General features: G+C 48.0%; 1 long non-coding RNA gene across 1 annotated transcript; it reads right to left on the bottom strand.

Moving 5' to 3' along the window:
* Nucleotides 1-2,731: 2,731 nt before the first annotated feature.
* On the bottom strand, nt 2,732-10,261 carry LOC125945366 (uncharacterized). The gene is made up of 2 exons (XR_007466854.1): nt 10,190-10,261; nt 2,732-2,987 (listed from the first exon to the last, which is right to left on the bottom strand). It is a non-coding gene; the product is annotated as an uncharacterized LOC125945366 (long non-coding RNA).
* Between the last annotated feature and the right edge of the window lie 506 nt (nt 10,262-10,767).

Raw genomic sequence — 10,767 nt, 5'->3', positions numbered from 1 at the left:
TTTGTCCGTGTGTTTTCTGTTAAAGTATCTTGTATAGCCCCCCAAAAAAGTGCAAAAAGCTTGCGCTACGACGCGCAAGGCTTAAGAAGAGCGGAGCGACGATCATGCAGTTCTTGTATTTTTGCTAAGTTTTTCTTAGGTTTTTCTAGGTTTTTGGTGCTCGAAACGGCTGTACACTCCTCCCATGGGCTTACGAGCTCGGCGTCGTGATGGCTCAGCGTCTCTGTAGTCTGGGTTTTCGCGCATGTTCCGCATACCGATCCGCCTTCGTTCCCTTTCTCTATGAGCCTATTCGCGATCTTCGACTCGGCGCCGTCGCTTGGCTAAGGCTTCCTGGGCTCGCTGTGCAGGATCAGCTCGACGACGGCGATTGTATTCCTGTTTAGCCAAGCGACGTGATTCACGGAAAGCGGCCTCTTCCTTGGGAGTGCGGTTTTTTCTCGGTATCCCCCATGACTGCTACTCAGCCCGCACACTAGCAACACCGCCTTCACACCTGCTACACGGTACGTTTATGGGAAGCGGAGCAGACGCGCTGCGCGCGGTGTCTAGGCTGCGAAGCTATCTTGCGACGTGTCTTGCGCGGTGCACGTCGAGAACCCGCATACGATGCCGGAAGTGCAACGTGTTTCTTTGCCTGTCCGCAAGGAATGACTGCTTCTATAAATTTCACAACCAGTAGAAGCACAAGACAGTAGCAGATTGATAGAACGGGACAGGAGATTTTGTCGAAAATAAATTGTTACAAGTGTTTCAGTACCCAATGCAATCTTGTGTTTTTGTATTGACAGCGGCACAACGTACACATATGTGTACGCATCCTAAAATTGATTCAAAGTTGTGTAATTTTTTTTTCATTGTCTAACATTCATAACTGGGGCTCATACGGCCCCAAGAAAGTACCCATGCATTTTTAGCATCGCCACATTTAATTCGTGACTGAAGGGGATATGGGGTTGCTGGGCAAAGCAGTGACGTCATAGCTCGGCGAGTTTTTGCGGCTCACGGCACAAATTACGGCCGGCTTAAACATCTCCGCTCTTAAAAAGAATGAGGAATTGATTCTACAGCACGAAAAGTTTTGGCGTGTCTAAACACCAGTACTCGAAAGCACGTCAAAATTTATGCTGGTAAGCAAATTCAGCGTGTTATCTGCAATTTCTTACAAGCAAGCACCCATTTGCAAGGATTCATCATGTCGTGGTCCGCCTATTATAAAGAACTAGTGCATCCTGTGCATCTAGTGCATCCTGTGGCTCGTAGACATTTCCCCCTTTTTTGGTGGATTCTTGCCTAACATGCCTAACAAAGTACGTACATTCGGCTTGCTAGCACCCGATCGTCACCTTCGTGGTCTCCTAACAGTCCCCTTGAAATCACTCTTAGGTGAAATAGAGCGTTCGCTAAGATGACAGTAGTGTTTGATAAGTTGTTCTTACATGCACACTCGTAATCACCGACCAATCATCAGTGTTGGCCTAATAAGTCCCGAAAAATAAGCCTGGATCGGTTCGCTATAGTGTAATACGGATGCCGCGTGGCAACAACGTAGCCATGCAAGGCTCCTGCATATGCTGGGAATGTGTGTTGCCTTTATAAAGGAATATTTGTATGATATCTGATGCGTGGAATCACCAGATGGTGTTACGAGCAAGGCACCTGAGAAAGTGGACCGCATACGTGTTGCCTGTGCCAAGTATGACTATAAATGGCAGGCATTCACCTGATCCTTAGCGCGAATTTTTAACAAGCAGTTGAGTGCAAGCACCTTACTGGGACCTTGGCCGAACATAAAATCAACAAAGCGGGCCATCAAGGCTTTCTCGAAATTTTAAAACCTTGTGCCTAACGGTCGTTTATGGCTTTTGCAGTAGTTAGAAATTTTTGGAGAACTCGTTAAACAACTGACACTATTTAAACTACGCATGCTTATTATCGAAAATATTTCGTCTACTTGCCTAAAATGACAATGACGTGGCCCATTGACTTCTTTAATGGCTTTTTACAAAAACCCTGCGCTGTTTGTAAGTGGAGTTTGCAAAGCTCTGAAGTTAATGCATAAATAGTAATTTACGAAAGCTCTTATTAACCTAGACAACTTAGACTTTTGTAATCAATCGCCGGCAACGTACTTCCCGCGCACGGCTTCCCAAAAGTTCCCCTAAATTTATCTATACCAAAGATCAGTGTTCTAGTTCATATAGAACACCGTGAAAACCCAAATATAACGTTTTGGAGCATTTCGAGATGCATATAGGCTTCACTGTAAAAAATAAAGAACAACGAATTTGCAAAGTCAATCCAAGGAAAGCTACAGCCAAGGTTTTAGGGTCGCTAGAATGGCCTTCTTCGTCGCCTTGTTGTGCATCTTCTGTGTATGGGAGTGAGTTTAGAAAAATCTGTCGTGGTCACTGGTTTTAAGCCATGGTTGTCGCCGGCGTCGTCCTGTGGTCGTCGTTGTGCCGTTTTTTTTTTTTACCATCATCGCCATACACACAAATGTCTGCCATATACGGACACATTCCGCCATCCGAAAACACTTAACCTAACTACAAACGACAGTATCTATACTGATAGAAACCCTTGGGTTATTGCTCATTCCGTGTGAGCATGGCACATGGATACATTTTTTTCGAATTCTTTTATGTTGATGTCTTCCTAAGATTGAAGCTCTACATGCCGAAGCACACACTTCGTGCATGCAGGAGTAAATGATAACCAAAGGCGAAGAGCCAGTTTCATACAACTTTATTCATTTTTGTAGTGCTCAGTTTTGGCAAGAAGGTTCATGCTAAGCCTTCAATATTAACCAGCTAAATTACCGCGATGGTACTTTCCCGACATCCCGAAAAGTTAGGTCATACAACCCGGCATCTTTCGAAATACGTAGAAAGATACATACAGTGCCCTTTCACGCAATATCCCACACGGCAGACATACGAGAAGCTAGAGTAATATTGGACATAAGTTGGTTGATGCTCAGTAATCTGCAAAAAAAAGACAGGTTGGAATATTAGACAAATTATATAGACGTTTTATAGCTTGATGTGGTCCAAATGCAAACCGTGTTGAGCACAAAAATACACGCCAATGCTAAAAGACAGCATATGCTAACTTTTAAACATGAGCCAAATAGGAAATTATTTTGAATACGCACAGCTCGAAACCTATAATAACCAAAAATCGAAGGAATGCGCACACATTTGCAGCTCTCTATGTGCATTTGTGGGCCGTCGTATTCGGTGCTGGAATTTGGCTAAAAGTTTGACAGTATAGGCTAAAGGTCTTTTGAGGTCCACCGCTGGTGCCAGTGCCCGCTGGCGTAGTCACAGTAATGCCAAAGCACTGTACATCTTTACAAACAAGAAAAAGAATGTCCAGCGGCTTGTATGGATTCGAAACCCCGGTCGCACGGAGTGCCAGCTGGAGTTCTTTCTTCTCAGCTACTTTACTCTTTTCCTACACGGTACTTAATGCATCAGGCATAATAGCATGTGTTCTTCAATTGTAGCAAGCATAAAGATATTGCTACTGGAGAGCACGGTCATGCTGCAATGAACATTAACTGACTGAGGCAGCATTCTAGAAAGCACATATAAGCCAGTACAATACTAAAGAAATATAAATGAAGTCAGCGGCTAATGTGATAAGCGGAATAGAAAACAGCACTAATAAATAGTTGCCTTTCAACACTTCCCCCACTGAGAACGCTACTTCAGCATTGAAAGAAATTCTCTTCTTGTCGACAGAATATTGCCCTGCGCGCACCTACAAATGTTTATTCCTTATGATGCCCCATAAAAATAGGCTTGGATCTTTTCCCAAAGTTATTACTGGAAAAATAATAAAGCTGGTGAGCAACGACCGAGCATGATTTGCAGCTGATCAAAAAACAAACACCAAATTGAACAAATTTAACTTAAGGCAATAGGATGAAGTCAAAGGCATGGTCGAAAAGATAAGAAGAAAGCCGTTTCCTTCCCCTTAAATGCTACTGGTGAGCGTGAGCGTTCTCTAAAAGAAGGCGGCGTGGATTAGAGCCAACATTTAGTAAAGCACTTGAGTTAAGGTGACCCAAAATTATTACGCCTCAAATTCTGGCGCAAAAAGTCAGAACGGAGCATTGGGAGACCTGGCTCGCCAGCGAGGAAAAGGAGGCCCAAGGGGCTGCTCGACCAAGCACGGCAGGCTGCTGAGGCTGGTGGAACTCTGGACTAGGGGCCCCAGCCACCTGGTTCCCCAAACCTTTCCTTATAAAATAAACGTTTTTTTTAAAGCTCAGTTCACCTCTTCTTCTTGATGGCAGATTGCTCACGCAGTTTGTTTTATTGCGATAGCAATTATATGGACACTCAAAAGCAGATTTCTGCCGTCGGCGTCGCCGTCGCCGTCGCCGTCGCTGTCGCCGTCGCCGTCGCCGTCGCCGTGAGGTTCCGTATGACGTCATTTGGAGATGAAATCGTCGCCGCGCGCCGAACGCTGTATGTGCGAGTGAAAGGGCGCGAGGGGCGCGTCTTTCACGGGGAGTGAACGCGCGGCGGAGAACAAACGCGCGTTCTGCGCCGTGGTCGCTCAAGGGCTGCAGAAGTAGGCGTCTCTTTTCTCCTTTACAATCACCATATATGTAGAGCAAACGCGCCTTCTTCAGACGCGCGAGAGGCCGTGGGGGAGGGGGAGGGAAGGGAGGCGACGTTTAGCTGCGGCACCAAGTGCCTATTTATATCAGAGGCTCCAGCAACAGTCACCAACGCCGCACGCATTTTGAGCTAACGCGGGCAAAACGCCGATGGCGTCGACAACAGTTCTGCGTGTTGTTGCTACCAAAGCCACTCACTTTACTTCGTATGACATTGCTGTGTTGCTATCGCATTCATTGCTTCGCCCTTAGGGCGAAACTGTGACATTTTTTTTAATGTTCACATGAACCAATACCAGTCAAAACACTGCAAGACTGCTTTCATGTATCTGTACGCCATGGTTATGACGTCAGTGCTTCGTATCATGGGCGAAAGTTATTTTTTTTTTCAAAAACTTTTAATAAATGCTTCACTATATATAGCTATTATTAAACTTTGAGGAATTTATATGAATCAGATATATATATATATATATATATTGTAAGGTGCATCGAGTAAATCCTTGGCGCACAGCGGACAATCGGCCCATCTGCTATTCGTGTGGTATTGCCGGACACGTTGCACGCCTGTGCCGCCGCCGTCCACTTCATCCACGTGACGACCCACGCACAGCAGCGTACGACCATCCATTGTCTTACGCTCCAGACCGCGATTTACCCCTTCCCCGCCCAAGCCATCGCCCAGTTTCTGACAGCCGTTCTCCTTCTCCTCGTCGTCGCTCGCTCTCCCCGATGCGTCGACGTTCCTCTACCGCTGACACGGAAAACTAAGTGGCGCAGTTCCCGAGGCAAGAACTGCGTCATCGTCGCAACGCTCAAGCCCTCTTTCGCCGCCCAACGTTATTGATGTCGCTGTTGAAGGTGTCTCTGTGCTTGCCCTCATTGACACAGGTGCCGCCATATCTGTGATTGCCGAAAAACTATGCCGCTCAATACGAAAAGTCACGACGCCTTTCTTCGGTCCATTACTCCGCACGGCCACAGCACAGCACGTCCAGCCAGTGGCTGCGTGCACCGCCAGACTTGAAATTCAAGGAGTGCTCTACTTCGTCGAGTTCGTCGTTCTTCCACACTGTTCCCACGATATTATTTTAGGTTGGGATTTTCTCTCCTGTCACCAAGCTGTTATTGATTGCTCCCGTGCAGAAGTCGCCTTCTCTTCGCTTGGAAATGCCATATCTGACGACGTTTCGCTTTCCCGCACCAAGTTGTGCCTCACTGACGACCTCCAGATACCTCCGCACGCATCCGTTCTGGCACCTGTGTCCTGTTCCGTTGCCTGCGACTCTACCGTACTCTTCACACCTTCCACTGCTTTCGTTCATCGCCACATCTCACCACTGCCAACCGCGCTGCTTGGCCTTCAAGCAGGCGCGACTCACCTTCCTGTATACAACCACTTCCCATTCCCGATTACGTTGCTTCGCGGTGAATCTCTCGGCACTGTGGAGCCCTACGACACCATTACCACGTTGGAACTTCTTGGATCGTCCGAGGTCAACACCCTCTCCGGTAGTCCCGCACCTGCCACATCGCCTGAAGACGTTTTCAGCCACGTCATCGACAGCGCCTTAAACCCCAAGCAACGCCATGACCTTCTCCGTCTCCTCGAGAAATTTCGCCCTGCTTTTGACAGCCATAGCACTTCCCTGGGTCGAACGACCACTGTATGTCACCGGATTGACACTGGTGCTCACTCACCGCTACGGCAGCGACCATACCGCGTATCGTCGACAGAACGAAGCGTCATTGATGAGCAAGTAGGTGAAATGCTGCAGCGTGGTGTCATTGAACCGTCCGACAGTCCATGGGCATCGCCAGTTGTTTTGGTTAAAAAGAAGGATGGCTCGATCCGCTTTTGCGTGGATTACCGTCGCCTAAACAAAATAACTCGAAAGGATGTTTATCCATTGCCGCGGATCGATGACGCCTTAGACTGCTTACAAGGCGCAGAGTTCTTTTCCTCCCTCGATCTACGCTCTGGTTATTGGCAAGTGCCTATGGCTGCTGACGATAAGCCTAAAACTGCTTTCATCACACCAGATGGCGTATACGAATTTCGTGTGATGCCATTCGGCCTTTGCAACGCACCCGCCACTTTTGAGCGGATGATGGATACTATTCTTCGAGGCCTCAAATGGAACACGTGCTTGTGTTATTTGGATGATGTAGTAGTGTTTGCACCAGATTTTCCTACTCACCTTCATCGCTTGGAGAAGGTTTTACGCTGTCTCAGTGACGCTGGCCTCCAACTCAACCTGAAAAAATGTCACTTTGGGGCACGAAAGCTGACAATTCTCGGACATGTATCGAAGGATGGCGTTCTCCCCGATGCCACAAAGCTCCGTGCTGTTAAAGAATTACCAAGGCCGACGACTCTAAAAGACTTGCGTTGTTTCATTGGCCTCTGCTCGTACTTCCGCCGCTTCATTCGAAATTTCGCTTCGATTATGGCACCGCTGACAGAGCTTCTTCGGGGAGACCCCAATCTTTCCGCATGGTCACCGCCTTGCGACGAGGTCTTCGCGACGCTACGGCGCCTGCTTACAACACCACCGATACTGCGCCATTTCGATCCCACTGCTCCCACGGAAATCCATACGGATGCCAGCGGCGTTGGTCTTGGCGCAGTGCTCGCCCAGCGAAAGCCCGGCTACCAGGAATATGTTGTTGCTTACGCGAGCCGCATTCTCACCAAAGCTGAGGCGAATTATTCAGTCACTGAAAAAGAATGCCTAGCGATCATCTGGGCCATTACAAAGTTTCGCCCATACCTGTACGGCCGGTCCTTCGATGTCGTTACCGATCACCACGCACTTTGCTGGTTGTCGTCCCTCAAGGATCCCTGCGGCCGCCTTGCCCGGTGGGCACTGAGGCTCCAAGAGTACGACATCCGTGTTGTCTACCGCTCCGGCAAGAAGCACGCCGATGCCGATGCTCTTTCGCGCTCGCCTGTCCACGCCGAAATTGTCAGTGTCTCCGTTCTAGATGACCCAGTTCCCCCATTCGCTTCTGTCGACATGGCTTTGGAGCAGCGCAAGGACTCCTGGATTTCATTTTTGATAGATTACATCTCTGATTCACCTGCACGCCCACCATCCCGAGCGCTTCGCCGACAAGCTTCGCACTTCGCCATCCGCGACGGAATCGTCTATCGCCGTAACTACAGTTCCGACGGCCGCAAATGGCTGCTTGTCATACCCCGGCAGCTCCGCACTGATGTATGCGCCGCTTTCCACGCCGACCCTCAGTGTGCGCACGCTGGTCTCTTCAAGACCTACACCAGACTACGTCATAGGTTTTATTGGCGCGGTATGTACACATTTGTGCAAAAGTACATTCGCTCTTGCACAGAATGTCAACGCCGCAAGCCTGATCCTTGCCACTCTTCTGGACCAATGCAACCTTTACCGTGCCCTTCGCGACCCTTTGACCGCGTTGGAATAGACCTATACGGGCCTCTGCCATACACAGCTGCTGGCAATCGCTGGGTCATTGTAGCCATAGACCACCTCACGAGGTATGCAGAAACGGCCGCTCTACCAGCCGCGACAGCTCGTGACGTTGCCTCCTTCCTGCTTCAACGCTTCGTTCTCCGTCACGGCGCCCCCCGCGAACTCCTGAGCGACCGCGGTCGCGTCTTTCTCGCCGATGTCATTCAAGAACTTCTCACTGAATGCCGCATTATTCATCGCTGTACCACCGCATATCACCCGCAAACAAATGGATTGACAGAGCGGTTTAACCGAACTCTTGGCGACATGCTTTCGATGTATGTCGCCTCCAACCACACAAACTGGGACCTCATCCTTCCCTATGTCACGTACGCCTACAATACGGCACCCCAGGCAACGACGGGCTTTTCTCCCTTCTTTCTTCTATACGGCCGAGAACCGTCATTTCCGATTGACACTATTCTTCCTTACCGTCCCGACTTATCAGAGGGTACACCGGTTTCCGAAGCCGCCCGGTATGCAGAAGAATGTCGGCAACTAGCTCGCTCTCTAACAACGCAAGAACAAGCGCTGCAGAAATTTCGTCATCACGACAGGCGCCCCCACAACCAGTTTTCGCCTGACGCTCTCGTTTGGTTGTGGGTGCCTCCTACTTCGACACCAGGTGTCTCCTCCAAGTTTGTATCCCGATACCATGGACCCTACCGGGTTCTACAGCAAACTTCTCCGGTGAACTACGTCATCGAACCTCTGACGTCCCCTACGGGCCTGCGTCGCCGAAGCCGCGAAACTGTCCATGTCGATCGGCTCAAGCCGTATCACGAGCCCTTCGTCCTTACGACGCCTTAGGCCTCCTGTGCGGCTCCGTCTTCAGCGAGGGGGGAAGATGTAAGGAAGAAGAAGTACGCCGTGCAGAGCTCCGCAGCCGGATTGCCAGCGCTACTGAAGTGGGGCTCGGGCTCGACGCTGTTCCTGGTGCGCCTGGCTGAGCCTACGCAGTTGTGTCTTCCTGTCGGCGTCCTTCGTGTCGTCCACAGCCGTGCCAGACTTCTTTGTCATAATATATATAAGAAATTTGCAAAAAACGAATACTAATATAAATGAGCGTATAATCGATTATAATTCAAACACGTCGATTGTTGCAATAAGAAAAGTAAGTAATATACAAAACCCATTGACGATGATTGTTAATGTAAGCGACGATGAGCGAGCGAGCGAGTCCGCTCCTCCCGCTTCTTCTCGCCCTCTTCACAAACTGGGTTGTCTGAGTGCACGCGCCCTTTAACCTCAGAGCTTTCCCTCGCCTTCTCTCGCCCAATGTCTGACCCCCCACCATTAGCCACCTACCACTACCCACCACCCAAAAGAATAACCAATGAGCAACGGGAAGATATTTCTTTTGTTAAACAAAACCCTTTACCTATGAGAAATTGAATGCGAGGCATAAATAAATGTGTAACGAATTAAACAACATGAAGAATTATACTGGAGTTGAAGCGTCTACATTGTGTGCAATTCTACTCTACTATTAATCAGAACACCCTTGAATACGGTGAAAGATACTTATGCAAAATGCATCCAGAAAGTTATAGGGATAGCCACCTTTCGCGGCGGGCAAATATTATTTGGTGATATAAAGCTCTCACTGCGAATAGGGCTGGGAAGAATAAATGGTGCATGAACAACAGTAACTTTATTTTAAAATTTTCCTACATTAAGAAAACAATTGCTGCGGAACACACAGCCTCAGAGAAAACATTGATCTAATTTCGAAATCCTCAGCGTGGTCCTCATATTTCTACAAGCTGGGTAAGCGTTAACGACTTATTCAGCTACATCTTCTTCTGGTTCAGTTGTGCGTGTACATTAAAAGTAGATGAGAGTCGCCCGCTAGAAATGAAGAAAACAGTGACAAACGCAGTTTGAAATTAATAGGGGAAACGAAGCGCTGAGCGGTGTGACGCCCCACTAATGCTACTTTAATTTCCTTCATTTTTCTCTAAAGTACCAACCCGCCTACTTGATTGGACTACATGATCGCTACGAACAAATCACCATTTAAACATTGAATACCAAAAGAAACTGTGAATCATCTTACCACGGCGCAATGTTGAGCAGATTGATCAGGTTTCAGGATGCTGTCGCATTCAGAGCGGCATTCAGTACGCAGCTGCATATCGACAATAATACATTTATTCAAAACCGGTTGCGCTAACGGAAATTCACATATAGTGCAGAACTAAATTACATCAACTGCATAAATGCACTGAACGCGATAAAACACATGGTAAAATAGACGGGCTGCACCTATTGTGCACTATAAACTCATTTTTGTTGCACAAAATAAAGGCACTTATGTGGGAGTCTTTTTGAAACACGCACGCGTTTAATGAAACAGTCACCTCCCCAGAAGCCGCTCCCGAATGTAAAGAGAAAAAGATACCTTTCCGGAGGCGTAAAGAAGAACTAAAAACTCGGATCACATGCAGTACATGCACAGTGTATAGAATAACATAAAGAAAGTGGCGAATGATTATTTGTGCATATTGTGATGTCTGAACACGAAGTATATGCGTGCCTGTTACTCTTGCTTTTAGGCAGCGGACAGAAATCTTGAGGTTTCTTCTGCAAACAAGCAAATTCGAACGTCACATGTGCCACGGGCAGTAATTCCGC

Source organism: Dermacentor silvarum, chromosome 5, assembly GCF_013339745.2.
Source record: "Dermacentor silvarum isolate Dsil-2018 chromosome 5, BIME_Dsil_1.4, whole genome shotgun sequence".
Lineage (NCBI taxonomy): Eukaryota > Metazoa > Arthropoda > Arachnida > Ixodida > Ixodidae > Dermacentor > Dermacentor silvarum.
This window is presented reverse-complemented; position numbering and strand designations above follow the sequence as displayed.